The sequence below is a fragment of the Osmia lignaria genome, chromosome 16 (assembly GCF_051020975.1).
Source record: "Osmia lignaria lignaria isolate PbOS001 chromosome 16, iyOsmLign1, whole genome shotgun sequence".
NCBI classification, from domain to species: domain Eukaryota; kingdom Metazoa; phylum Arthropoda; class Insecta; order Hymenoptera; family Megachilidae; genus Osmia; species Osmia lignaria.
This window is the reverse complement of record NC_135047.1, coordinates 6,971,292-6,997,709: the sequence shown is the minus strand read 5'-3', so window position 1 is coordinate 6,997,709 and position 26,418 is coordinate 6,971,292. Positions and strand designations below refer to the sequence as shown.

Sequence of the window (26,418 nt, the reverse complement as noted above, 5' to 3'; positions counted from 1 at the left end):
GGGCTGGAAAGCGATTTCGGACCCATCCTGACGAGGATGTTTCGAACGTCGTTTAATTCGAGGATCTTCTCCTTGGATCCCCTTCTTTTTGCCCCTCTACTCGACGAAGAAAATCGTTATCCGGAATAATCTTGAAGCGAGAATAGACGGGGAAAACGTGTCCCATGGAGAAAGACGAGGTGAAGACAGGGTGAAGAAAAAATTTGGCGATGAGTTTCTCGCGCGATGCGTTTACGCTGCTGACACACAGCCAGCGAGGTGTGTTATTTCATCCCTTCCAAGCAGACCTTTGAGCAATTTTCGTTACAGTATAGGTTTCCCTCCACAATATTCGATGGCTTCTCTTCCCGCGTTCCCTTACCTCGATTATATCCATCGACCAGGTAGAACGTACTTCTTGTCCGAACAATGCGCTCTATACATCCTATTCTTTGTTTTCCTTTCTCGACACTTTGCCCAGGATGCCCTGAGGAAAATCAAAAAGGAGCTTCCTTTCATTCTTTCTTACCGGTGGGTGAAATTGGGACGAGTCTTTAGGAAAGATGCACCCGAAGAGACCTATAACCGAGGAACATCCAGTAACTCAATCCTCTCGAAGGCTAAGCCGCATCGAGGGCAAGAAATCTTCTTTGTTACGGGGGTTTCATGGGCCTCTGTAGATTTGGGGGTTCGGAATGATTAACTCCTGGCCACGGGTAAACCGTGATAAAGCGCCGCTACCGCTGATTATAATTCCGAGCAGACGTCGACGAAATTCATGAAAACGAAAGAGCGACAGGGTTTGCGGCGCAGGAAGTCGAGCAATTTCGGCTCTCCAGCTTGGAAACGGTCTCGCGAGGCCTCTCCACCTTCCTCCCTCTCCTCCGCTCACCGTGTTCTTATTCTCCGCGCACTTGATGGAGGGTGACAAAGGAATCGGCCGCCTCCGACAGCCTTTTATGGCGACGGTGTCGTCGGAAGGAGGAAGCGAGCCCACCGATGGGGGACGATGGACCCGAACCCGATGGAAGTTTATTACGTGGATACAAGGGGGTTGCGTTCGGATCTGCTGACTCTGAAGCCGGAGGAGAAAGATGAATAAGGGAGAGGATAGAATTGGGAGTGGGAAGGGCTGACGTTTGATCAAGCAATGGGTGGTGAAGAGACTAAGGGTACGTTTTCACGTGATAGTAGATCGTGACATTAGTGGCATCACGAGTTTTAATAAATTGAACGAAGGTATCCGATCTCTTCTCTTTAAATAATATTTTCTTACTTCACGAACGTACTAAAATTGTGCAAGAGTCAGGTAAAAACGAACTCTGGGAGATAAAAGAGAAACTCTGAACCTGAACTTCCGGTGTTTTCGATAGACCTCGAACAGCAAGCCACTTAGCAAGCGCGTCTCGTATACGCCAAAAAAGAGAGCAACACGACTATGGGTCTTTTTTCTCCCCATTCTTCTTCAACCTCTCAGGATTGCTCTTCAACGGCTCTTCCGTTTCCTCTTCACTTTCTTCTTGTGTTCTACTCTGTTTCTTCTTTCACCGCTTCCTCTTCCCTCGTACTCGTTCTACGTTTCTTCTTGCTGACTACACGTTACCTGTTCCCTGCAGTCAAACCACCCTATATCTATATCTCTATGTATAAAGGCACATACATATATACGCATCAGCTTGGCTGGCAGTGCCTTATAGAAAAGGGTAATCCCGCCATCCACTTTTCGTCCCTCCGGGGATTTCGAGAACGCTTTTCCGCCCGGTCGACCACCACCGCCGACGCCACCGGCGCTCCACGCCAACCTGGGTATGAATAAATATTAGAATTTTGCGGATAAGCCCCGTTTTACGAGGCGATACTTGTTTCCTCGACGACGGAGCCGGTAGATCGATCGAACGATCGCTCTTCTTCATCCCCGCGTTACCCCTATCGACGCGTTATTATATTTCAGTTCACTGGCTGGAACCGTAGTCGATAGTTCCATAAACGTTCCTTTCCCTTTAAATGAACGAAATAGTATCAATCTCTGTTGGAATTCTCCTCACGATGTTTTCCCTTCAACTTCGAAAACAGGGGACGCGTGTTTAACCGAGGATTCCCATCCAGAAGCGTGTTTCCGTCGCGTTATCGAAGCAAATTGAGCACGTACGACCAAATTCGTCCACTTTGGAATATTTTACAACCTATCCATCCACCGTCGGGCATCAGTGTCCGCTTCGAAGCACGTCGCATACAGGGTCCCGGTTAAAGAGACAGAATTCGGATGCAAAAGAAGGAAAAAATCGGGGGCGAACGAGAGCAGCAGGTGGAAAAGGGGATGTGGAAGAAGAAGAGAAAAAGTCAGTGGATAACCAACGGTTGGACAGGTACACCGGGTCAGCGGGCAAAAAGCGAATAGGAAAAATGGAGAGAAAACCAGCACCGACAGGGCTGCACTTGACGTACGGTGCACGAGATAAGCGTGCAGCAGTGACTACAGATACAAAAAGACTGCGCGTGCCTTTGTTCTCGAGAGGTCATGATTTTCGGGGTGCCCAGACATTTCCAGCTTATTTTAAAAATCAGTCAAAATCAGCACGAGACTGGTAGGCTGTCCGAAGGAATATTCAACCATCGGTAACGATTAGCGAGAAAGAGGACACGGGGAATCGGATTAAATTACATCAGCTAGAAAAACGAGGGTGTCTGAGCCACTTAATCAGCCGAATCTTCTAGTCATCGGGGTCTTTCGCTAAGGGGAGAGACAGAGAGTTCTGAAAGATGAGACCAGTAGGGACAGGTCCTTGGAGACACGGAGAAAGGAGAAAGGAAAAGTTGGCGGCTGAAAGGAGACAACGAAAGGAAAGGTGTTACCGAGGGCGAGAAAAAGGGACTGGGGCTTGCCGGTCGTTCGGGGGGGTGGAGATGCTTGGCATCGCAAAAGGGGATGTCGGAAAGACTAACACGCTCCTCTACACGGAAACCGGCAGCAGAAGTACCCGGTGTACACGCCCAGGGACGTAGGTTGGCCGCCAAGGGTCCCAGATGCGAGCAACGAGAATACATAATTACAATGTCCTCTCGCCTGCTTGGGGAACTTCTCCGGGAGGTTAGCTAACTCCACTCGGTAATCTAGACAATGTTACCCCTGGGAACGGTACCGTGAGCGCAAACGTATCCGTGGAAAAGCCTGAAAGGAGATTGCAAGGTATAATAGCAGAGGTTCCGTTACTCGGTCTGTTTCAAGCTGCTGCTGCGGCTAGCTCGGATTTTACGCTCGCTCCGATTCGATTACAGCCGCGGAGAGGATCGATCGGTTTGCGCCACTAGCTCATAAACTTTATACTCGCCGTTAAGTACGCGCCAATGGGTTCGACGATCGTTACCGAGGCTCATTTTTCGACGTTTCACCCGCACGCAGCCCCTGTTACTAGTGAAACGGGATTCGCGGCAGGACGAATGGACGGAATTAGCTGTAAAACTCGACGGGACGTGTGCGAACCATCGTCGAGAATTATTTACCCGCGTTTTGCGGCTACTTTCGAAAGGATTCTCCATAAAGATAAGGGGTTAAAATATGGACGGAAACGGTGTTTTCAGCTGATTCAGGGAAATCGAGGAAAGAGTTACGTCCCAGCCATTCCAAGATATCCGTTATCGGCGCTACTCTGTCGCGAACGATCGTTCACGGGTTACAAAAGCAAGGGTGCTTGCCAGCTGGAGTCGAAATTGAAGATACTCCACTGTGTCGCACACGTTCCGCTATTTTCGAACCGTTTCGGACGTGAACTCCTTGTCTCTTCTCCTCGGGGATGAGGATTCTACTTGGAGACAAAATTCACTGTGCGACCATTAGCTTCAAATTGCGCGGATGATCGCTAAGGGAGAAACTGGTCTGACCGCAATTGCACCGCCACAGTTTGAGCGAAAGGGTGTGGTTTTATCCGTGGTGCACGGATCGTCTCTTCTTCTCTTTGTGTACACGTGCACCACCGAAATCGTTCCTATTCTTCGCGAGGAAGCCAACGGCCGACAAAGAATAGTTCTTCTCCCCCTCGTATCGAGTATAAACGACTTAGCGAACTCTAACGTACGACTCGTACGACCACCCTCGTGAATAGGGCGCCCCCCCGTGGACCGTGGCATCGAAAGTACCCCCCTCTGAAAAATTGCTGCCTCCTGCGAGTTTCACGAGCATCCCCCCACGGAGGGGAACGAACGACCCTTGCGATTTATTTTATCGGTCCAGTTGCAGTGTATCGTTTCCTGATAACGACCCCGTGCCGCTGGTATCATTCGAGCGTCAGGATTTCGTTGCACGAAACTTTCGGCTATCCTGAATTCCGCTGGAAATCTTATCCGCTCCTTTTTCTCTTCGAAAAGTATCCACCTTGTTCTGGTTCGTTTCTCGACCACCGAGCAAGGCGGAGAATCTCCGATATACACGAGATACACACCGGTCCGAGATGTAGTGCAGAGAAACGAACTCCGAGAGTTTCCGCAACGGTAATCACCGGCAAGCGGAGTGCTAGCTTCTGACCGAGGGAATTCGAATTCCCGCCGGGACAATTAACAAGCTCGGTTACGCCCGTGGTAATCGTATATTTGCTGTAAGCTCCGTGTAACTGTGCTAACGCCGCAACGCAGTCGCGACCGCGTTGCCCGTTACCAGGACCTTAGAGGAACCCTTTTCCACCTACTCCCGCAACTTCTGCTCGATTCGTGTTTAGCTTGTTCCACGTACGCGCTGATCGTGTACGTGTATGCGTGTAGGCACCTTCTTCCTCGATGCTCGTTCACGCTCTTACCGTCTTATAAACGCTTACGCATAGCTTTCTGACACGAATAATGCGTCATCCAGGTGGTCACGACTTTCCTACGCACACACTAAGCCCATGCACAGCACGCGCGTTTGTCCTTGTGTCTACATCCTTAAGTCATGTTACGCGTCACTCAAGACCACGCTCCACCCTCCTGCTGACCACCGACCCTCGTACACACTTCCTGTTCTCGCGTATGTGCACCGGGTACACACATGAACCTGTGTGTAGGGATACCAGCAGAGAAAGAGCGAATCAGGGCGAGGAAGAAAAAGAGACACACGAGGGACGTGTGGGCATTAAAGCTCGCCATCTGGCTTTCCCATGACCTGGTTCTCGACTTACCGAGTTTTCGTTGTTAAGCCCGGACTAAGCACGCGACAATCGATACCGCAGCGGTCGAGTCCGCTCGGAAAAATCACTGTGCGCGAGACGGGGCTGTTTTTCTAGGACGATCCTATCCAAGCCAGGCAATCAACGACGTGGCTAATACCTTCGTATCGATTGGTAATTAACTTTTCACAGCCAAACACCAGTTAACCGGGAAATTAATTCGCCCAATCCACATTGTGGTGGATCGTGAGTTTTTTCGACGCGTTTAAAAGGTTCTTAGGAAATTTTATACGAGCTCGTTTTAAATATATAATTATTCTTGCAATTGTCTCTATTATTCGATCAAGCTTCTTCTAAAGGTGTACGATTGAGATTCTAGGAAATGATTTTGCTCGAGGTACAAGTATCTCCCTTGTCGTACGAAGAAATCATGGCTGGCATGTGGAAGGTATATCGCTCGGTGACACGAGCTCTCGAGTTTCATACGAGAGGCAAAATTGCACGCGTTTCGTCTGAAAGCTCTGTTCGTGATTCGCATGAGAGGGAAACCGTTTCGCCCACTTATCGCGGTCGGCAAAGAAAGTCACTTTGTAAAATATTCATGCGACCTTGCAAGGGAAAAAAAATTATGCGATCCTATCGGGAGTACGGGCGTGATATGTAAAAAAGATGAAGTCGGACGTGTCGCGTTCGGAGTCGTAAAAAGCACACGTGTGTCCAGATGTTGCCAGCCGATAGCGATCCTTTTCCTAGGAACGTGTCTAAGTTCCTTCGCGAAGAACAGGCACCGTTTCATTGGCTACGGCAGATGATCTGCGGTTTTCTCTTAATGTTTGTCAGCGAGATGCGCAAAAGGGAAAGGATCGATTTAATAACGCGACGTTTGAAACGCTGACTCTGTACATTCCTTTCGATCGTGTCAAATGAGGCTGTAAAGCATTTGTCAGGTGAACTTGTCTGCAAAACGATGATTCTCGAAGTACAATGTTATTCAGCACGATATTGTACAGAGTTGAAAGTGACCAACAAATACTACATTTTAATAGATTCATTAACCGGTAACAAGAGATTGCATCTGTACATGGAATTACACCAGAAAAGCGAAACACTTATTTAAAACGAATAGACCAATGTCGCGTAGTGCGTTATACGATGCACCTCTCGAATTCAATATCCAAGCCGCGTTATCGGCGAACGAGACAAAGTCCAATTACACATTATCATCCGTATCTAGCGGGGAAAGAAAGATCAATGGAGACACAGCAACGATTGCCGTAGCTGGTTCGCTTGTTTGCGCGGCGTGTACGCGGGCAAAGTGAGTTATGGAGTAACGAGCAGAGCTGACGAGCGGTACGATGCACATGCACATGCAGTCGCGCTAGCGCAAGCGGCGAGGAATCGTGCTTTCGCCGTGGCGCACACGCTGGTACACGTACGAGAGGGTGGTCCCCCCTGCACGCCGCCGTTGGCGCGCAAGAACTTATCCGTGGAAGCGGGAAACGCAATAGAAGTAATAACATCCCTTATTACGACGTTACACGCGATACGGGATCGCGAGTTCGTGTTTCACGAGCGTACCGCGTCGAGCGTGCACCCGTTCCCTGTACTTAGCTCACCTACCACGGCTACGGCATCGCGTACACGCATGCCTGTAATGCACACAGGCTCGCGTTTGCATGTTCGAATAATATACGCGACCGCGTGGCTAGTTATCTATCCAATGAATAAAAGCGAGTGCGTGCGACAACGTCGGTCCTGTGTGTATGCGTTTACGTACCAGACTCCTTGGAGCCTAGCACATCTTCCTAATGCGTGCTGTTACCTAGACGAACCACGGGCTAATTTGCCACGGAGCGTGTCTGCGTGTGCGTGTACGCGATTCCATAACGGGATGAGGCTAATAGTTGACTCGCTGCATACCTTCGCCGACGTCGACGACGCGCACACCATTCTCTATTAGCGGCGTAACGCGTCGTCATCCGGTTCTCACTTAGCTCGTTCCGACCGTGACAGGTATAGAGGGTGCGATGTACCTCACGCCGCGATCGAGTCGGCAGTTTCTTTTCTCTGGAAGAATAGGCGGAATTAATTGGTACTTCGACTGGGAACAGCTTGGTCATCGTTTTCGTAATTAGATGCGCGTACGGGACGTCCCTCGTGGAATGACTACACGAAAATGCGGAAGGCTATCTCGGGTACTTTGACTGTGATTGCACGGGAATGCATGTCATTCTCTGCTGGTACATGCTGTAGAGAAAATCTAGCGATTAATCGAGACCCACCAAGACGTTTGTTATTTCATCTCGTAGTTGAGGGTCGGGAGGAAATTTATCCGTATGCTGGAAAATTTTCTTGAAATGGGTATGTTATTCGTTTACGCAAACGTAAAAATTACTATCGTTCTTTCCACACGCTTGTAAACAGTAGAAGCATAGGATGTGTGTTTGACGTAGGTTGAAACGTTCCAGGGAACAGGAAGGGAAAGAGTTATGGTCGAGCTGGATGAAACAATTGCTACGTTAGACAAAAGTCACGAAACACCCTGTATGCATATATATTTATAACAGATGAAACGTGTATATTTGGCCACGTAGCGAGGCGGCGAGCATACCGTCCGAATTAATACAGTATAAAAGCAAAGCTGCAAATATGTATAAGTACGCAAGAGGAATACGTTTACGCGAAATATTTCCTCGGCGCCGGTCCGTGCATACCGACCGCGACGCTGGCAATCGCCGTTGAAGAGGGTTGATGAATTTCTCGTGAATGGAGAGCGGGAAATCGGTAGAGCGAAGGAGAAAGAGAGAAAAGGGGTCGTTCGGTGGTGCGCTCTTCCACACCGGGAGGTCGAGATTTCGCTACCGGGGAAAACGAAGGACCCGCTGATGTGTATATACGTACACAAGCGTGTACCACGAGTAAAGGGTGAGTTTCGAACCCCTTCAAAGGGTTCTCTCGCTCTATCCGATGTTTCTGATAAAATCCACCCCAGCCGCGAGGGCTGGCTCCCAGCGTGGCTTACGCCCTGGAAAATTCTTGCTTGCTTGCACCGGCTTGCTTGGCGCGGCTGAACAACTGTATCGACGCGTGTAATATCACCGGAGGGTACTAATTAGTTGCGCGCCGTGTACCCGCGCCACCGGAGTTCCAGCAACAAGAGCATCGAGTCAGCGTTCGGGAGTGATGACTTTTCGTTTGTTTTTCCTCCCCGGTTGCCTTTCTTTCCTCCGCTCCCGTTAAGTGGTCTAGACATCTCGTTACTTCTTTGCGAACTCGTTATAATTTTGCTCTCTTTTCCTTTACTCTCCTGTGTTTCTTTTTTCCTTTCCTAGCTAAAAGCAATCGTTTGTAATTATTCTTTTGTTCTAACGCGTCGTACAGCAGACTCTTGATATTTTTCCGCAATACAATTCTCGAGAATCTCGGCATCCACGGATTTTCTTAGGAGAATTTCTCGTTTCATGTACCCACCGCATCCTTGTCCTTCGATCCCTGGAAATTACATAAGGGCCTAGCTGGTAGGATAATAAATCAGTCGTCGGACGGTTATCCCCTTGGCCGTAATATCGCGATATTTAGGAAGCCTGAGCATGACAGTTTTATTGTCCTCCAGGAGAGATCGCAGAAGAATATTCATTCGGCTCGTAAATCAACGGTGAACGTTCCCTTTTAAACGACCACGATGCAGCTCGACGTGAAATACCCTTTAACGTCTTCGCGACAAGTGCAATCAGTCTGGATCAACATACCAAAAAAAAAAAGATATTTAAATATCCTTCATTCTTAACCCTTCCTCTGATGTCTAAATGTAAATCATAATGCGAGGGATAGGAGGGTATATCGCGAGCTTTGATTTCGAGGATTTCGGGGATGAGAAGGCGCAAGCCTTGAAATAAGAAGAAAGTAAGCAGAAATCGAAGTAGGAGGAGGAGAAGGGTAGCAGCTAGTGGATAAATCAGTCGGAAAACGCTTCGTTTAGCCGTGATATCGTGGTATCCTCGAGGATCCTGTTGGCGGAAGGGATTCTATTGCGTTCCAACGGCATCGAGCCGAGTAGCGTCAGCAAAGGCGCGCTTCGAATCTCGATCTACTTATTCCGTCGATGGGTGGAGGACACCCCCGTCTCCTAGGCATACTTCCTCGCGTCGCGTTGAAATTTAAAGGAAAATTTCTTTCCCGTCTTCCTCTCTCTGCCTGTTCGAACATCGATAGCGTCGCTCTCCTTCTATCTTATCAGAATTTCCCGTTGCTTTTTATTGCATCGATATCCGACGCAAACAGCTGTAAACTTCCATCAGGTCCGCTCACCTCGTCGATGCATCCTCCTCGTCGTTTCTGGTGCGTTTGAATCCGCGTCGCGTCGCATCGAGCCTCGCCGTTCACAATCCTTCCGATGCGATGCGACGCGACGCGACGGTATTACTCGCGGAATTATTTCGAGCGCGCTAGATTAGAGATTTATTCGTCGGGGGATGCGATTGGGTGTCGAGTCGAGGCGGTGATCGATGGAAATGGAACGTCTGATCGCTTCCGAATATTCTTCATGGCGAGGGAGAAGCGACTAGGAAATGGGAATTTGGACCCCTCGATGCAAGCCGACGTTGGCATCAGATCGTGGAAAATAATGTTCGTTTTGATATAGAATCGACGGGATTTTTTCCAACCTCGCTGTTGAGATTTCAAATAGACGATGAATGATATAAAAATAACAGGATGCGACTTGAATATAATTACACCTTCATTCTTGCTACCTGAAGGACTATATAATTACTTCTTTTACTCTTGATTTATTCAATTTGTCTTCCGGGTAAGCTGGATAATCGAGGTCCTCTTGTATAATCAAATGCTTCCTCAACAATTAGATTTTTTAAGAAAGCAATTAAAAGAATGAATGCGAACATGGTAGCATGAAATGACGAGGAAATGAAAGAAAACTCGAGGAAGAACCGTGTGAAATTTTCTGTAGGTACTGAATTCTTTTTATCAAATTCTGATTTTAATGCTAAGAACCGATGGAAAGAATCTCTTAACGTAAACTATTCCCCGGAAGTTTCCAAGAATCTTTTTAAATCAAAATGAAACGACAATGATCGTCGAAGGTGGTAGGTAATTTCGCTAATGAAAGATCGGCTCGCAACACGTCAGCCATTTAAACGCCCCGAGGAAAACCATCAATTACATAAAGCGGCAATAGAGGAACTTCGATATTTTACAAGATTAGCTACTTAAAGCGAGGCTGCATTATTATTTGAATAATTTACGGCTATCCCTTTGCCGCTGTAATGACGGGTTTCTTTCTGTGTGACTGGATTCTAAAGTCGGTACTACCTTCCGGAGAAAAAGACGAAAAATGAATTATTTATCCGAGACATCAAGTTCTTTATTCACCAACGGATTACACTGTTGGTAGAAAAGAAGAATAACCGCGTCGCGGTTAAAAACCGGCCGGTTTTTCAGTCCTGTCACAATACGCCAGACGGAATTGTCGTTTTCTTGGAGCCCTGCGATATCAAGAGTCTCCCGCTGACAACGATATATATTAATAAGGTCGCTTCCTCGCCTCGTCAGCGCAACAGGCTCGAGTAAGTCCTCTCGGAAGATTGTTTTCTGGCAAACGCCTAAGGAACAGGCGTCTAATTAATTGGACTAGTCGCGAGAGGGAAGCAACGAAGCGAAACGTCATCGCGTTGATGCGGTCGACGACACCCGCGCTTCGTTATTAGTGTCGATGAACTTTCCAGACGCGGAATTCTTTGATCCTGACTGTAGTTAAAAATTGAAAGAATCTACTATTTTATGCAATACTGTTACTGGTTCAAGCTCATCAAATATGAAAGTGTCGATATCTATTTGATACCTTTTGAAATTATAAATATCTAATCATTTTCGATGATGACATAATTTCATTAGATATTGAAGAAGTATTGATACCTTCCAAAAATATCAAATAGATTTTGATTTAGGGGTAATCTGAAGATTGCAAGTAATATTTTAAATAATCCTTAAAGATTTTATTGTTAGAAAATGTGAAGAAAAATTTGATAAAATATCCGGGATAATCGCTGTTCATAGACTTTTACTTCGTGACTTCTCAACACTATGAATCTAATAAAAAGAAAGTTATACAAAGAAACCGGTAATGGAAAAGTAGAAGCTGAGTGCAGAAGTAAAAGGGGTGGTTAACTATAGTGGATGGTTCAAGTAGACTAGCCAAAAGTAGCAAATAGAAAAGTTTAAAGCTCTTTAGAGTCAGGATTTTACCATCTTCGGTTCCTTAATTCCGTTTCCCTAATTTCTTATAAAATTTTAATTTTTAATTTAATTTCTTATAAAATTTCAATTTTTAATTTAGTTTCTTATAAAATTTCAATTTTCAATTTAATTTCTTATAAAATTTCAATTTTTAATTTAATTTTCAATAAAAATTTCAATTTTCAAAAATTGATACGTTTAAATATTCGCGCCGTCGCGGGAATTGTCGAATTCCGAGATTGCACGATCTTAGCCGATCGTGGCCGAGCAATGCGCGGGAAGAAGCGTGGACGACGCACAAGAAGACAAGATGGCGTCGTGATTGATAGGCACGTGGAGATTGTTTAAGAAAGTTTGTTACCGTACAGAAAATAAAGACTTGAAATTTTAAAGTGAGTGATTTAAGAACTTATTCCAAGTCTGCCTCATGGAAGGTAGACATAAAATTGGTCGTTCGTGCCGGTTAATTGTGGTTATCAGTGAATCTTCTTGTGCGTTGTCCGGCCACGTGCGAAATCCAGAAGTAGTGTACATACAACGGACTATCAGACTATTGACAGGCAACAGGCAGCAGATAGTATCTACAATTGTACATTTAAGGACGCAATAAGACCATCAGCACGTAAGTTAAGAAAATATATCTCTGTATAACATGGAGGACATTTCACGGTTAGGTTTAACTGCGACGTTAGATAAAGACTGCGTTAACACTTTGACTGTGATGCTAAAGCCATTGAAAATTCCATTAAATATTACTTTTGTCTTTACAAATCTTATGTATATTATCTTCAAAATACTTTATTATATTTTTGGTATATTCCTAGCAAACCGATTTTGACATGTTACATACCGTTGGATTCATCTTGTTGAATACATTACTAATTTCTATTATTCATAATTTTAAGTATCTAATTCCAGTATTTCTAATTAAGTAAGTCAAAGAATTCCTAATAATATGAGTGATTGATTCCTATTGAAATTCAAATGTCACCCAAGTGTGACATGGCAGTCAAAGTGTTAACACGATTCTGAGGTTTTCTTACAATATTACGAGTGAGAAAATGGTGGAACAGTTACCCATGTGCCTCTCTTGTAAAAGCGTATTTAAGATAACCAAGATCGAGTGATCTTGGAATCGAAAATCCTCGCTACAGCGTGGACATTAAATTCAGTCGAAACACCGTTCAATATTTCTCGCAGTAGCTGAGTCACGATTGACCCAGTTCCAGCGGTTCGATGGTTAAGACATCGAAGGGTTAAAATAAAAGCAATCTAAGAGACGGTGTTCAGAATTCGTGAAAGCGGTGAAAAGTAGTTACAAAAGGGTTAACCACGCCGGATAGTCGACGAGTTCTCGAAATTCACAGCGTGCCGTTTGAGGGTGTATAAGCCGGGGCAATATATTAGAATTTCCAGCAGCGATAGAAAGCGGCTGGTCCGAAAGCTTGGCAGGCTCTCCGGAGAGCAAAGCCACGATGGAACGAAAGGTGTGAGATCCCTTAACGACCTTTCTGCGGCGAGAGCGCTTCCCTGGATCTGGAAATCTTTAAATAAAACACTTTTAGCGAGCCGCGGGTTTGGCATCGATGGTCCTTCGGTGTACTTTAAGGGCTGTTCCTTGGGCTTCGAAGAGAAACGAGCTCTATAAAGAACTCTCTTGCCCACTTTCGCGTGAAACAGTTCTCCTCTCTTAAATCCTTGCTTCTTCGATGTAGTTTCTCTCCATGGTCCGTTGAGATCGATCCGAATCTCGAAAGACTTCGTTCTTCGGTTCGGTTGTTTCTTCTTAATTAATTCGGGGACGACCGTGGCACGAATTAGTCGTACCTCGCAGCGATTTGCACCCTCTCGACAAAGTTTTTCCCTTCGAAGATTCGAGCGAGGATTAATGGAAAAGTATGCCGCTCGTTCGAACGTCTGAACGTTAAGGGAGGAATTAAACGTTAGCTCTTGAGTGGCGAGACCGATGGACGTTCCTTGTTATTTCGTGTAATGAAAATACTCGTTTGAAACCGAGTGCTGGGAGAAAATACTTGCTGTATAAATAAAAGCATGGATAGAAAAAACAATTCAATTTTAGCGAAACGAATTTATTTTCAAAACGAAAGTAATTACAAATTAATTAGAAATCTCGTCAAAAATTCGTGATTTTTATTTGCTCGTCGAATCAATCCGCGAAACGATGACACCCCGTTTCCTCGTTCGTAATCGCAATCACTTTGAAGGATATCTTGCAGCCGAGGGGTTATCTCTGGCTCCCGGATTCGACGCTCATCGAGCCGGCGTCTAATCCATAAGCAGCGACGCGTAACGAAGTTGGGGCGCGATAATAACCGGCGACGTAGCAATTAAATTCCGTGGAATCGTTTAGTGGCCCATAAATCTAGCTTCCTTCTGGGATAGATAGGAAAGAAGACAAGGAAAACGAAAGCGACGCGTTTCAGAAGCACCGCCTTAAATCCGTTAATGGGTTTACAAACGTGTGAAGTCCACCGAACGACTGGTAAACCGTTGAAACATATTTTCTCCGGCGTCGAATGATTTGTGGCGGCGAAAATAGACGGGAATTGAAAAGCTGCTCCACCAAACTCTTCTTCTTCGCGCTCGTTCGAAGCCTTCGGCGATCATTTGTCTAACGAACAAATCCTAGGTAATCTGAAAACAATTCGAGAATGCCAAAGAATTGATAAATTAATCGAAAGGGTTAAATGTCTTCGAAGGATGCAAACTGAATGATGGAAGGATTTCTTCTTTCATTTTCAAGACGATAAACGTCAGCAGAAAGTTTCTTGCGTTTTAATAGAGAGCTCGGTTGACAGTTGTTACGAGTCAATACGTATAAGTATATCTATTTTTATGAAGCACCGTAAATCGTGAGAGGTATAAGACGGCGCACGTCGCTATAAATAAGAGTCGTTACCAGAGGGTTCGTCACTCCTGGGCTAGCTTTCTGGGATACCATCATTAGAGTTGGTAGCTGTTGTTCGCCCGTCTTTCGAACAAGAACAAATCGATCACTGACAGGTTATACACACGTCAATTACTAAGGTAGACTTAGTCGACCGGGATAAGAAAGAAAGCGCTACCCTTCGATTGTCTGAAAATAAAAAGAAATAACAGTTGTCGCGCGAAACGAGACTTTATCCCCGTTTTACATCGGTCTTGACTCTATACGATCCGGTCAATTGGCATGGAAAAAGGTAAAGCCTACAATTTCGCAATTCCTCTGTTTTCTTTCGATTCTAAAGTCCATTAAAGAGCCCCGGGAATAGGTTGTACCGGTGACCAATATCACGATCATTCTGTAACTAGGAGCAATAACAGTGTAGAATCGATATATACGATAGGCAATTGCGTTTTCCACTCCGCCTTGTCGTTTCCAACTTTATTACCCCGCCTACCATTAACCCAGTACGCACTCGCGAATTGCCTAGGATCACGATTAAAGGGTCGAACGATTGGAATAAAATTCTGAGTTAGCGATCCGTGATGATCGATAGAACGAATGAAATAGGATTCGTAACCAGGTGGCGCGAACGAAACACAAGGTAGAAAGATCGTACCTTGGTTGCAATTCTCGCGAATCGCACAAAGTTACTGTGAATTCCTCGAAGAATTCTCGCCAGCTGGAATAGCAACAACGGGACTGATTCTTTCCTTTGCCTAACGCGTATACAATAGGAAATCCATCGGCGTTCCAGGGGAATCGCCGATCGCGCTAGTTATTTTATCGAGGCAAGGAGACGCGGGCGTCGTTTGCTGGTTCGTGGTCGCGCGATCCTAAGGGACGAAAGTAGAGGAGGGAAGGCAGGAATGTTGCTGCCGGTGATTTCGATCCGGTCGCGCATTATCATCGGGTCCATGTACGGTATTGCCACCGGCGGGAATAATAGTTAAGGACAATGGAATCTCGTAGCGCGATAGCGCCGGCGACGATCGTTGACAGCTAGCTGATATAACGTATACGTTACTGCCGGTGACGGACAATGGTTGGTAATTAATTACCTACAAAGTACAGAGGGGGTTGCATTGTAGTCTGTATCTGGTATTTATCTTGAAACATCAACAATGCGCGGGACAGCGGTGGCATCGGTAGAAGCGGGAAAGGGAAAGAGAGAGCAGACCCCAAAGAGAATCTGTCCGCGTGGCTTCAGAAGAAATTGCATCCTGATATCGCATTCTTTCTCTCTTTATCGCCTCGTCCCACCCTACCTGCTCCATTTTATCGACCGTTCTTGATAAGTGACGCGTTCGTCCACTATTTTAACGGTAACCGCGGCCACGTTTCGCGGACGCGCATCGTTTACGGGAAAATAGGATAAAACCGTGTGGGCGGATGCAACTTGGTGCTTCTTGTTTTACCTTCTTCTTCTATTAGTTCATATTGATTAGTGTTATTTGAAATGGATTGCAGTACTTGCTACGTCTACCGCAAATAACGTCCACTTGTATCCTCGTATGAATTTTCCTTCTCTCAAGACCGACTGAATCGTCGATGAAATTGCAAGCACCCAATTGCGGGACGGGCAATCGTTGTCCCATCGATAAGAAAAGAGCGGAAACATTATCGTAAAGGTATTCTAGAACGTCCCGGAAGCGTTCGGTACGAGAAATATCTGTAACCATGGCTGAAGGTCGGAAATTCCTGGCGCATTACCGGCCAATCGTGTGTGCTACATGGAAACTCGTCGTCTGTTCGGCTAATGTACGGCAGCTAACGTAATGCAGTCGTGTTTCGTGCGAGGCAAGTGCGGCTAGCACCCTTCGCGCACCCGCTACCTTTTCCTCCTCCTTCGTCCCTTACTGTCTCTTCTCGGAGGTCTTTGTCGCGATCGTTCTACCGTTACCGCAAGCTCGAAACACGAATGGTCAGATTGAAATCAGAGCGTGTACGAGCGACGAAACGCGGCGGATGGCGAGAATGCGCACTTCTCTTGCTGCACCATCGTCGGGAGAACACGTTTATTTGGCTGTTTGGTGGCCGCGCTAACGTGCAGCAATAAGTTTCTGCGGATTTCGGGGACGCGTAACGCTATCTCGAAACGTTTATTGCGCCAGGCTTCTGTTTGCCGCAGCTGCTAACAGAGTCGCAGATGCCCGAAGACTGCCTCGCGAGCGGTTGTTTAATTTTGTAGCAATGAAACGAGCTCGAAGATTACCTGACACCGTGTCGTTTCTTGAAACTAACGATCGAACTACGAACGTTTATGCAAACGCAAATTTCATTCAGAATTCATGATCACGAATGAAGCAAGATAGAGCATTTTCTAACGAAAGCAGGAGTCGCGTCGAATCGGCAAAGAGGTACGATGCTTATCGACAAGTTTTCAATTCGTTAATCGGTAGACACGGCGATAAACCACGCGGATGGTGAAATAAATTTCCCAACCAGCGGGTAAAATATAAATAAACCACGCAACGGTGTTCAGAACTGTGTTCCTCCCGTTGGCGCGTTCGTGACTGCACGAATCAGCTCCTACGGGAACGCCACGAACGCCGAGCAAAGAGGAGAGGAGCGTACGTTACCGGCAGGCCTGTTTTACATGGCCGATTGCATCTCCTTTCCATGCACCACGGCGACACGCGTTCCTTTCCGTTCCCCTGCTCGGCTGCCTCGTACGTGCACGTTCCTGAACACGAGAAGATTTTCTAGCGGCTTCGCTAGCGGTCTTGAAGGGTCGCCGATCGTAGTCCCGATCTCACGCGGCACAATTAGGATGCCCTTAAACGGAGATCCGCGGAAGAGTTGAGCCGCGTTATACCGGTTTCCGGCAGCGTGCAAGGATTGCCAATAGAACCCGCCTCGAACGCGAATCTGTTCGGCGACAGGCCTCCGCGATCTGCTTCGATCCTCTTACCGAAAGATACGGGATGCATAATTGTATCTTGACGAACCATTTCTTATTCTTCGAGGGGGACCAGTTAAATCACCTTAAATGGAATCCTCGTGGATTTCTATTTACCTAACAGTTCGCCTCTTAAACACAGGTGTCCAACGTTAATTGGTGATAGCGTGATAGCGAGAAGAAATTACTTTCGGCCGAGGAAGCCAAGTATAGCCTAGAGTGACCCTAACGCGTAGGGCTGCTTTTAACGAGTTTAATCGAGTGTCGGAGAGTTCGGCAAAGTATAATTGAATCCATAGAACGGCCGCGGTTTAATTATACCCAGATTAATTAATAAATTACCAACTTTTCCTCGAAGATGCTAAACTTTTAAATGCTGCCGTCGCTACTTACCAGATAACTTGCCAGCCCGCCACAAGTTTTCGCGTCGCGTTCGTCAAACGATCAGGAACACAATTACCGGGTCGTTTAATGCGATCATTTCGTACGGCACGGGGACGCGACAATTTCCAAATTGATTCGTCCCTTTCGAGTATTCCCGTCGAAGGCTGTGCCACGTTAAAGGGTATCGACCTCTCTCGTCGCGCGAACGAGTCCCGACGGAGATTCATTAACGCTTCGTCCGTGTGCCGCTTAAGTACTCCAATCGCGAAGCCACTCAGGAACGATTTCACGTACGAGGGGTTGGGAGAGAGAGGAAGACAGCGAGGAGGAAGGACCACTCTTGGCGGGATCGAGTAGTCCAAGTCTGGCTGGAAACTCCACCTCTCGGGACCAGACTATCCCCGAACTATCTCGACGTGGACGAGAGCAGGCAAACTGCGCGGACGAAGAAGCGACATTTGACGGGGACGCGGGTCGAGAGTCCTGGTAATTGTGACACTTGCCTCCCGATGCGAACCGTCTGCGTCTTATTAAGTAGTCTTGCTCGACTGAACGCGAAACGGCATTGATTTTGAGATGTTCTAGTTGAAATATTTCATTTTGGACCTCCAGACAGCGACTCCAATCGATAAATCCAAACTAGAATTTAAATTTCGACTCGGACCATCTTACCTTTCAAGAGGAAACCCATTGGGAATAGAAACGAGCTGCTTGTTAACTCGTACTACAAATCATTTCCTCGCGACATCCTCTCGCTCCCGCCCTCGACGTCTACATCGACGAGAATTCAGTACAAAGAAGCCAGCGACGCCTTATTCCCCATTCGTGTGCCACCATCAACCACCGGCAAGCGTTGACAGGGACGAAGAAAAAAGTAGCTTCCAGTGAAATGTTTTGCTCGTGAATCATAATTCCGCGGTACGTCCTGGCTTGCACCCCGACGCGATACAGGGGGGAGTCAGCGTGACAGCTGGGGTGAGATCGGTTTCGAAGCTGCTCGTGCGGAAGCTCCGTCGGACTCGGTTACCAGCGATCGTTTCTCCGTCGAATAAACGTTTAACTTGGTTAAAGCACGGTGGATCGGGACAAGGAAGAATTGCTTCTTCGACAGCTTTCCGGGGTCGTCGAGCAATTCGAACGTCACTAAATATTTGGATTGGCTCGTTCTTCTTTGAATTAAACGGAGATTCCCGGGATTTTAACAAATTTTTCTTAAGGAAATGAATGCCAATTTGCGTGGCTGAATTATTCTCTCTATCTTGGTTTCGATGTTAGGTTGTGCGCTCATCCGACAGCATCCTTCCTCCGGCTACATGGGCGCACTACCTCCAGGGCGATGCGCGTTCCAAAGGGATCGCCTTGTTCTGGAAATAAGACCCGTTACTTCGCTTTATTCACGGAAAAGGGACTCGTTGACGTGCACGAACAGCTTTCATTCTTCGCCGTGAACCATAAATATATACGTATATACGTGTATGTATATTGCCGACGTCATGAAAACGGTGTAGTATCTCGTAAATTGAGCGTGCATCGTAGAGAGGAACAGGAACTATTATAGATCACGAAGCAGGGAGAGAAAGAGAGAAGGAAAGTAGGATAGAACCATGCTACGTTTCTATATTACATTTGCTTGGTTCCTCATCCCTGCTGCACCCTCCGCCATCACCCTCTTCCTTCCTCCAGCCAGTTCTCCGGCTCTCATTTTACAATCGGTACTCGCTGCAGGCCGATACTGCATTTTATTCCGGGAGGGTAGCCCAAGCCCGAGGGGTGAACAGGCAATTTTATTGGATGTGACACTAACGCCTCTTCCCTCCGTGTGAGCCCTCGATTCTTCGTTTGGTCACCTCTATCCCTCTACGTTTCTCTCTTACCGCCGGTCTCTCCTGATTTCCAGTCTGTCCCCCTTTCTCGTTTGCTCTCATTCGGACAGAAAAGGGGCTTCAAATGGCTGCAATATCCTCGTGTATTGACTCCTGGAATTGGGAAGACCTTCTCGTGTCCGGACCTGTCCCGTCTATCGGTAACCAAACGCTACCCTCTTTATTTCGTCGCTCCTCGAGCTCGTGCTTCGTTTTTTTTTTTCTTTCCCCTCCACTTTCTCTCATTCTTCCTTCGCTCTTTTCCACCCTCCTGGCAGCTTTCTTTCGCTTGGCTGCTCACCGATAGCTCGCGCGCCATTAGCTTGCGTTTAGCGCGAGGGATCCAAGGAACTTCCTCGTTCTTCCTGCTCGAGATTTTGCGCGAGCCAACTGTCAATCCGTCGAGGAGAAACGATATTCCTGTTCCCGCAATGGCTTTCCAAGCGGGCACGATCGGAACGCGAAAAGAAATTACGATTCTCCCCTTGTTTGCCTTGCTCGAACGGCTTCCTCGTCGAAATAACGTCGTTCCCCTCTTGGATCATGTACCAGCTCGCTGGATTGATGTCGAAATACGCTTCTGGTGTTGCGGCCGGATCGCAAGACTCGAGTGGGAATTAAGATTCGTAGGGTTTTGTTGATCAACCTGAAAGTACAACACGGTAGATCATTGTCTTTTGCGTTTAAGAACGTTTCTTCTGACAGTTTTACGATCGACACCTTCGAGAAAAGAGCGGTTTTCCGCGGGAATTTTGCGTGTTTGGATCGATGCCAGCTACCTAGCATCGCTCCTCGACGAGCCGAGGATAAATCAAATTGAAAATGCGTCGACGTCGGTACAGAAATAATTGGTTGGATCCCCACTCGACACGTTGGCCATCATAAATCACAAACTTTTCGCCCGTTCGACGATTTTCACGCGGGCGGAAAAAAAATTTCCCTCCACGTGTAAAGTGTAAGCGTTGAAGTGGCCTGCTCGACGACCGTTGACATTTTCGCGTTGTTCTACTTCGTCATATTTCGCGATCCGGAGGAGATTCAAATTTAGAACGTTAGAATGTTATCCATTATGGATAGACGTTAACGTTAAAAGGCTTTTGATTCACGACGATCCACTTCCTTGTGTATTTCTGTCCAGACATTGTCAATTATAAATTAGTATATTTAGGAAACAGGAAATGTTTCTCTGCAAATATCTTATGTCACGTTTCATAATCCTCTATAATGAAACGTTTATTATCAGCTTCACAATTTTAGCTCGCCTGACGTGATAGTTTTGTTTTTAAAGAATTGATCCTGATAAAAATATTCTGGTTGAGCCTGATCCTCGAAACATCCCTTGATAGTTGATAAATTGCTAATAAAAATAAATATTTGACCCAGTGGTCGCAGCGAGATTCGATTTCCTTTTCACGAGGATCTGTAATAGACATCAGCGAGAAGCTTGAAAGCTCAGGTAGACTGGATCCCCGTGGATAGAGGCTGAATCGGTTAGCCGTGGTCCAATAAGCCGAGGTTCGCAAACTGGCAGGCAGATAAAAACGAGCCGTTCTTCCCACGAATTGGTCGTCGAACGAAATCAGATCGCGACTGCTCAGCCTTGTCACCGTAATGCTTCTCATGCATTGAAACGGGTCTGTTCGAAAGTACTCCCCCGGTCGGAGGTATAATGCGTGCCGGATTCGGTGGATGGCGAGCGACGTTAAGTCGAAGATCGAGACGAGACGAGACGAGATTGTCACGCAGCGTACGGAAGCGTAGGTCCGTGTCCCTTGATCGGTTATCAGGGCAGCGTGATTTACAGGCTTCGTTCTCGCGACCGGTCCCGACCAGCGAGAAAGTCAAAGGAGCACTTAACCGTCATTGGCAAACGATAAATCAAAGGAGGAGCGACGTTCGTTGCCTCCGACGACGCGCGTGCACACGCTCGCGAGACGGAATGGAATTACCGTTCCATGTATCCCGGCCAGGACACACACCGGATGGAACGTACACGGGGACGACACTCGTGGAAGGGGTCCCGGGGAATGTCTTCTTGACTGACTGCGCGGTGCTGTTGGCAAAAATACGAACAAGAACGAGACCTCGGCAGTCATCGTTTAAAGTATTGCCAGCGATTTATCATTGGCCGCATTAATGGCCCCGGAATTCCGTGTATTCCATTTGTATCTGTCCCCCGCCCATTTCGCCCTTTTGCCCGGCAAGGAGGAACTCTAACCTCGGTGCCAAAAGAAACGGACCTCTTCGATCACCGTGCTCGTGGCAAAAGCCTCGAGACGAGACACCGTCGGATAGTCAGCTATACAGGGAGGTTATTAATTCCAGGGAAGCGACAAGGCCGCTCGATGTCGCCTTTACTCCACTCCCTTATTCTCCCGAGATATCCTTCGTCGAATTTTGTTTTATATTCATCCGAACGACGGGGAAAGGAATCGTCGTGACGGGTGAATAAATGGTGTTACATCGATTAGTTTCATTTTTGACGTTGATGCACCATCAGACGGGGGTGTATAAAAATAGTATCATCGATGAAAGTATTTCTTGAATAATTTTTCTTCCAAACAACGGAACGATTTCACGCTGGTTGGAACGTGAGGAAATTTCTTCGGGGTCCTGGCGATGCAACTTTTTCCCCGTGGAAATTGCATCTGGCACCGAACAGGAGCCACTGTCGGATCGAAGTGAACGTAAAGCAGCCTTCGGCCGAATTTTCCCTCGGCCTGGTTCGACGCCGTACACGGACACGAAGGAGAAACGAATGTGCGGGGAATATACACAACGGGATTCTGATTCTGCTCGAGGTGGAATCGAGCAGCTTCCAGACCATCTGTCCATTTCCTTGGAGAGTGCTCCCGTTCGCCTCGGGGAGTCGGTCCAGTGTGCTGGTTGCCGCTCGGAATCGAAGCCAGGTCAAAGCTGTGCTAGCTCTCTCCGTTCCTCTTTTCATTTCTCTTTTTCTGGCTTCCCATCGCACCGAATCGTCCCGCCACCGTGGAGAAGGATCGAGAGAAAAATTCGACGATCATTTCACCCTCGGACCACTTTGCTCCTCCCTATCCACTTTCCTATTTCTCCTGTTTTCCCACCAAAACGGGTATACCCTTTTGTTTCCTTTCTTTCTCTTTTTACTTCGACTGGTTTGTATCTTCGGATAGCGTTGTTTCTGCACCGTGATTTCGGTCGAGCCATTGTGTCATCCCGCGCAATCTCATCAGCGCTGTTGTTCCCAGCGAGTTGGAGCGTTAGCAGCGGAACGAATCGCATCGCGAAACGCTCAGGAACGCTCGGTTGGGCCGGGCCGTGAAACGAGAACCGAACGTAATCGGCGTGTTCGAGACGAGATTATCGTAAGCTTTCGCCTCGATTCTGATCGGTCAGGGCCTCCCCTGTCTCTCGTCATCTATGCTCATTTCACGCGATGAAAGCACCATTCACCTGAAGGCAATCCATCCGGGCTTGATCGGGCTTCAAAGAGAACCGTGCCCGCTCGAAATCGAACAAATTTAAGCGGTCAGACCGGCGCGATTCGAATAGGGAATAGAAATTGAGTCTTCTGAAAGAAAATTAACGATTCAGAGTTGCGCTCGTTAAACGAGACACGGATGTTCTGTACGTTTAAAAGTTCTTTTCCGAACACGATCCGTTCGATCGTTAACTAATTCATCATAGTCGAGCGAATAGAGGAACGTAGAGGAAATCTCTGTCTACTAAATAATGAACGTTTTTACGACGTTAAAACTCAGGTGTTCCTGATGATCAAAGAAGGAATGAGGAAGCTACAAGGGAACGTCGGATGGTCGCTATCGGCGAGAGAACCGAATAATTGCAAGGCACCGCAACGCATTTACGCAACGGTGTATCCCGATCTTTTAACGGTTAATCCGAATGGCCAATACACGAAACGACTTTTCGACCAATCGGGTGCTTGGTCATTCTCGTTCCTGACCATCCCTCGTCTCCCTCGGTGCACGCTTAATCCCGCGACGTTCCAGCCGTCGCTGCTTTACGGCCAAATAAAGTAGAAAGCCGCAAAAGAATGGCGTTGGTCGGCTCTTTTACGGTATACCCAAGTTTCTGATTCAATCCTCGGTTATGCGATGCAGTTACCCCTTTTTTCTCTCTCGACGTCTTATTCAAGTCGGAAGACATCGGATAGACAGCAATCTCTTTTTGCTACTAAATTTTCGATGCTAACGCGGGGTGGTAGTATCTTGTTCATGAAATCCAAGGAGTTAATTATGAAATGCGTCGACAACTGAGATTAAGACGTAGCAGGTACTCGCCCGCCACCGTTTCATCTTTGTTCCTAAATTGAAACACGTTTCGCCTTATCACGATCCCATTCGTTTCCCGCGTACGCTTGCGACCCGTAAAATTCTCTTCCGTACCAAGTGGCACGCGTTTAAGCTGGCCGTTCGAGAGAAGAAACGAGCGGTAAAAATGGAGCAGCAGGTTTGAAAACGAATAACCAGACGTCGTAGTAACGAGGAATAAAGGCAGGCGCGAGTGGACGTTCGCTCGACTGAAAAGTCTTTTAAAAAATGACCCTTCTGGCCCGGGACCACCTAGGTGGCACGAGGAACGTACAAGAGATCGAGACTGGACGCTTCGCCCTCGTAATCGTAGCGACTCGATCGAAGGGAACTACCTGTTCGTCGGCAAGAAGTCGACAGGCGGCTGGGATTAATTAAAGAAATTCCCCTGCTTTGTCGACCCGTGCTTTCACCGATCGAAGCTGTTTTCCGCAACTCTAATCGTCGATCGAGTAGAACAATCGCGATTTTCAAAGACAGGTCGATGGTATTTGCATTTTTTAGGTGACATAATTTGAAAGAAAAATCAAAGTATATATTTTATCTATTTTTATTTCAAAAGTTGTAAAGGAACAATAGACTTTGACATCGTGTCGAACGGAAATTCTGTTTCGCTATTTCCCGGTCGCACGCGGTTAGTTGCCGGAAAGCGGAGGAGGAAGCGCCGCGCGACGCGGCCAATTATGTAAATTCACGATTACATAATTAAACAGTTACCGTCGCGACGGAGGGCTCAGAATTCTGTTTCTACCAATATCTTCCCCGCAGCCGAACCCCTTGTTCTCTCGCGCTCGATATTGTTCCTTCGGTATTCACCCCAAATGCTCTTTCTCTGCATTACATAAAATAGTAATAAGATCACGTCGCATTTTTACAATCAATTATTTATATGAACTTGAAATACCTTAACGATATGTGAATTTCGTGTCGCGAAAACGAGCTGCAAGTGTTGGCTCGTTCCGTGAAAATTGACAAAATGACTATGCGAATTAGCATGCGTGAAACAATCCCGACCGGCTCTGGTACGTTCGTTATTTTTCTCTCGTCGAGACGGCGAGCGAGTACGCCGCAAAGTAAACGAAATTACGGACAATTTATAATTGCTGTTGCTGGTGGAAATGGCGAGGGAAAGCAGCGGGGGAAAAAGGGGCAGAGAGTCAGCCAGTGGCCGCCAGTTGTTTCCCAACGAGAACGAAATTACAAGTGTTACCCTCGCGGCGTGAACTCGACGGCCATCGAAATTATTCCTCGCTCGCGCCCCTCGTCTCGTCCTTTTCATTAATTCTCATTGTTCCCTGATCCCCTCTATCGCCTCCCGCGCGATTCCACTAATTATTAAAAAAAAAAGGAGAGGAAAAGAAGCGGCGAGAGTTGTTAAAATCGCGCCATAGAAAAGGTAACAGAATCGTTGCGTATTTCGAATACTTATTAGCCGTTGGATGAGAGTCAGTTTAGCGATAATAGCTGGACGATAAGAAGGATGAAGCGATAATCGTGGAAGTACTTCTGCTTGGAATCCGTTAACTCGAATCACCATTCGCGGGGCAAAGATTTGCAAGTTTCCCGAAGCAATAACTGCAGGCTAGAACACGAGGATCACCGGCCGTTTCTCGTGATCGGCCTGGAAATGGCCGACGGTCGGGCTGAAGGGGAGTTTAGAGAGAGCTCGGATCCCGTCAGATATTCGAGCAATAACGCGCCACCGCTATCGTATTCCAGCAGGATTCCAAAGAAATCGAGCTGGAATCTTTATCGATGGCCCGGAGTCGTGTTCTTCGGCTCCGTGTGTACCGCTCGGGTCCGGTCCTCTTCTGCCGTTCGTTTGAAAAGCAATACAAACGCCTCGGGCTGGCCAGGAGGACGCTGCACTCTTCTTTCTTTCGTTTGTTCGAACGGACCGTGGCGGGGGGGGGGGGGGGGGGGGGGGGGGCACGCGAAAAGGGAAAATCAAAAGGAACAGATGGAAGAAGAAGCAAGTAGATTGTGCTGCGACTGGCTCATAAAGTGGTGCAATTTCCGCCGGCTATTGCGACCCAGAGGACACGGACTCTCGTCGAGTCAACTCGGTCGACGCGTGTATTTTAAATCGTGACTCCTTGTCTCCTGGAACTGTTTCGAAGCGTCGAACCGGAGGTCAATTTCGACACAGTTCTCTGTCGCGTATCCTTCAAGGCTAGACAGTCCTTCCTGTAAAGCAATTTTCTTCCGAAATCGCCCAGAAGACGGACTGAAAATGTTTAGAGACGTGGCGGCAAGAGCGGCGTGATGAATGAACAGGCTTCCATTTGGTCACGTACTCTCGAGAGGCTACTCATCTTTGGATGTTTTTTGCCTTCCAAGACACTGCAGCCTTGGAATATAAAGCGAAGCTTTCAAGCCTGCTTTTCGTTAGAAGTTGCCTGGAATTTTGATCCTGGATGGTCAACGACAACCATCCTATTAACCTAATTGCATTTACATTTCTGCCTCGTGCAGCTGTTCGAACTTTTGCCTTCTTCTGAAAAAACAATAACTCCCTTCGAATCTTCGTCCTACGAGTTCCTCTGGACTGAGTGGACATAATGGACGGTAGCACCCCTTGTCCAGTCGCCATTTTCCTGCCCACCAATATCCCGGAGAGTAGGCAGAGGGTCTCCCTTTCACGGCCAGC

At 47.1% G+C, this 26,418-nt stretch overlaps 1 protein-coding gene across 19 annotated transcripts in view; it reads left to right on the top strand.

The window, feature by feature from the left end:
- The window catches only part of LOC117601225 (latrophilin Cirl), a 308,948-nt gene that overhangs the window by 132,408 nt on the left and 150,122 nt on the right, over positions 1–26,418 (top strand). For 2 of the 19 annotated variants that reach the window (XM_076692821.1, XM_034317726.2), the window contains exon 1: positions 11,517–11,985. The exons of 15 other annotated variants lie outside the window; for them this stretch is intronic. The gene's annotated coding sequence lies outside the window, so the exon portion shown is untranslated. Of the gene's footprint in view, positions 1–11,516; positions 11,986–26,418 lie in introns of those variants that run through there. 2 more of the 19 variants (XM_076692823.1, XM_076692822.1) reach the window with 1 other exon arrangement.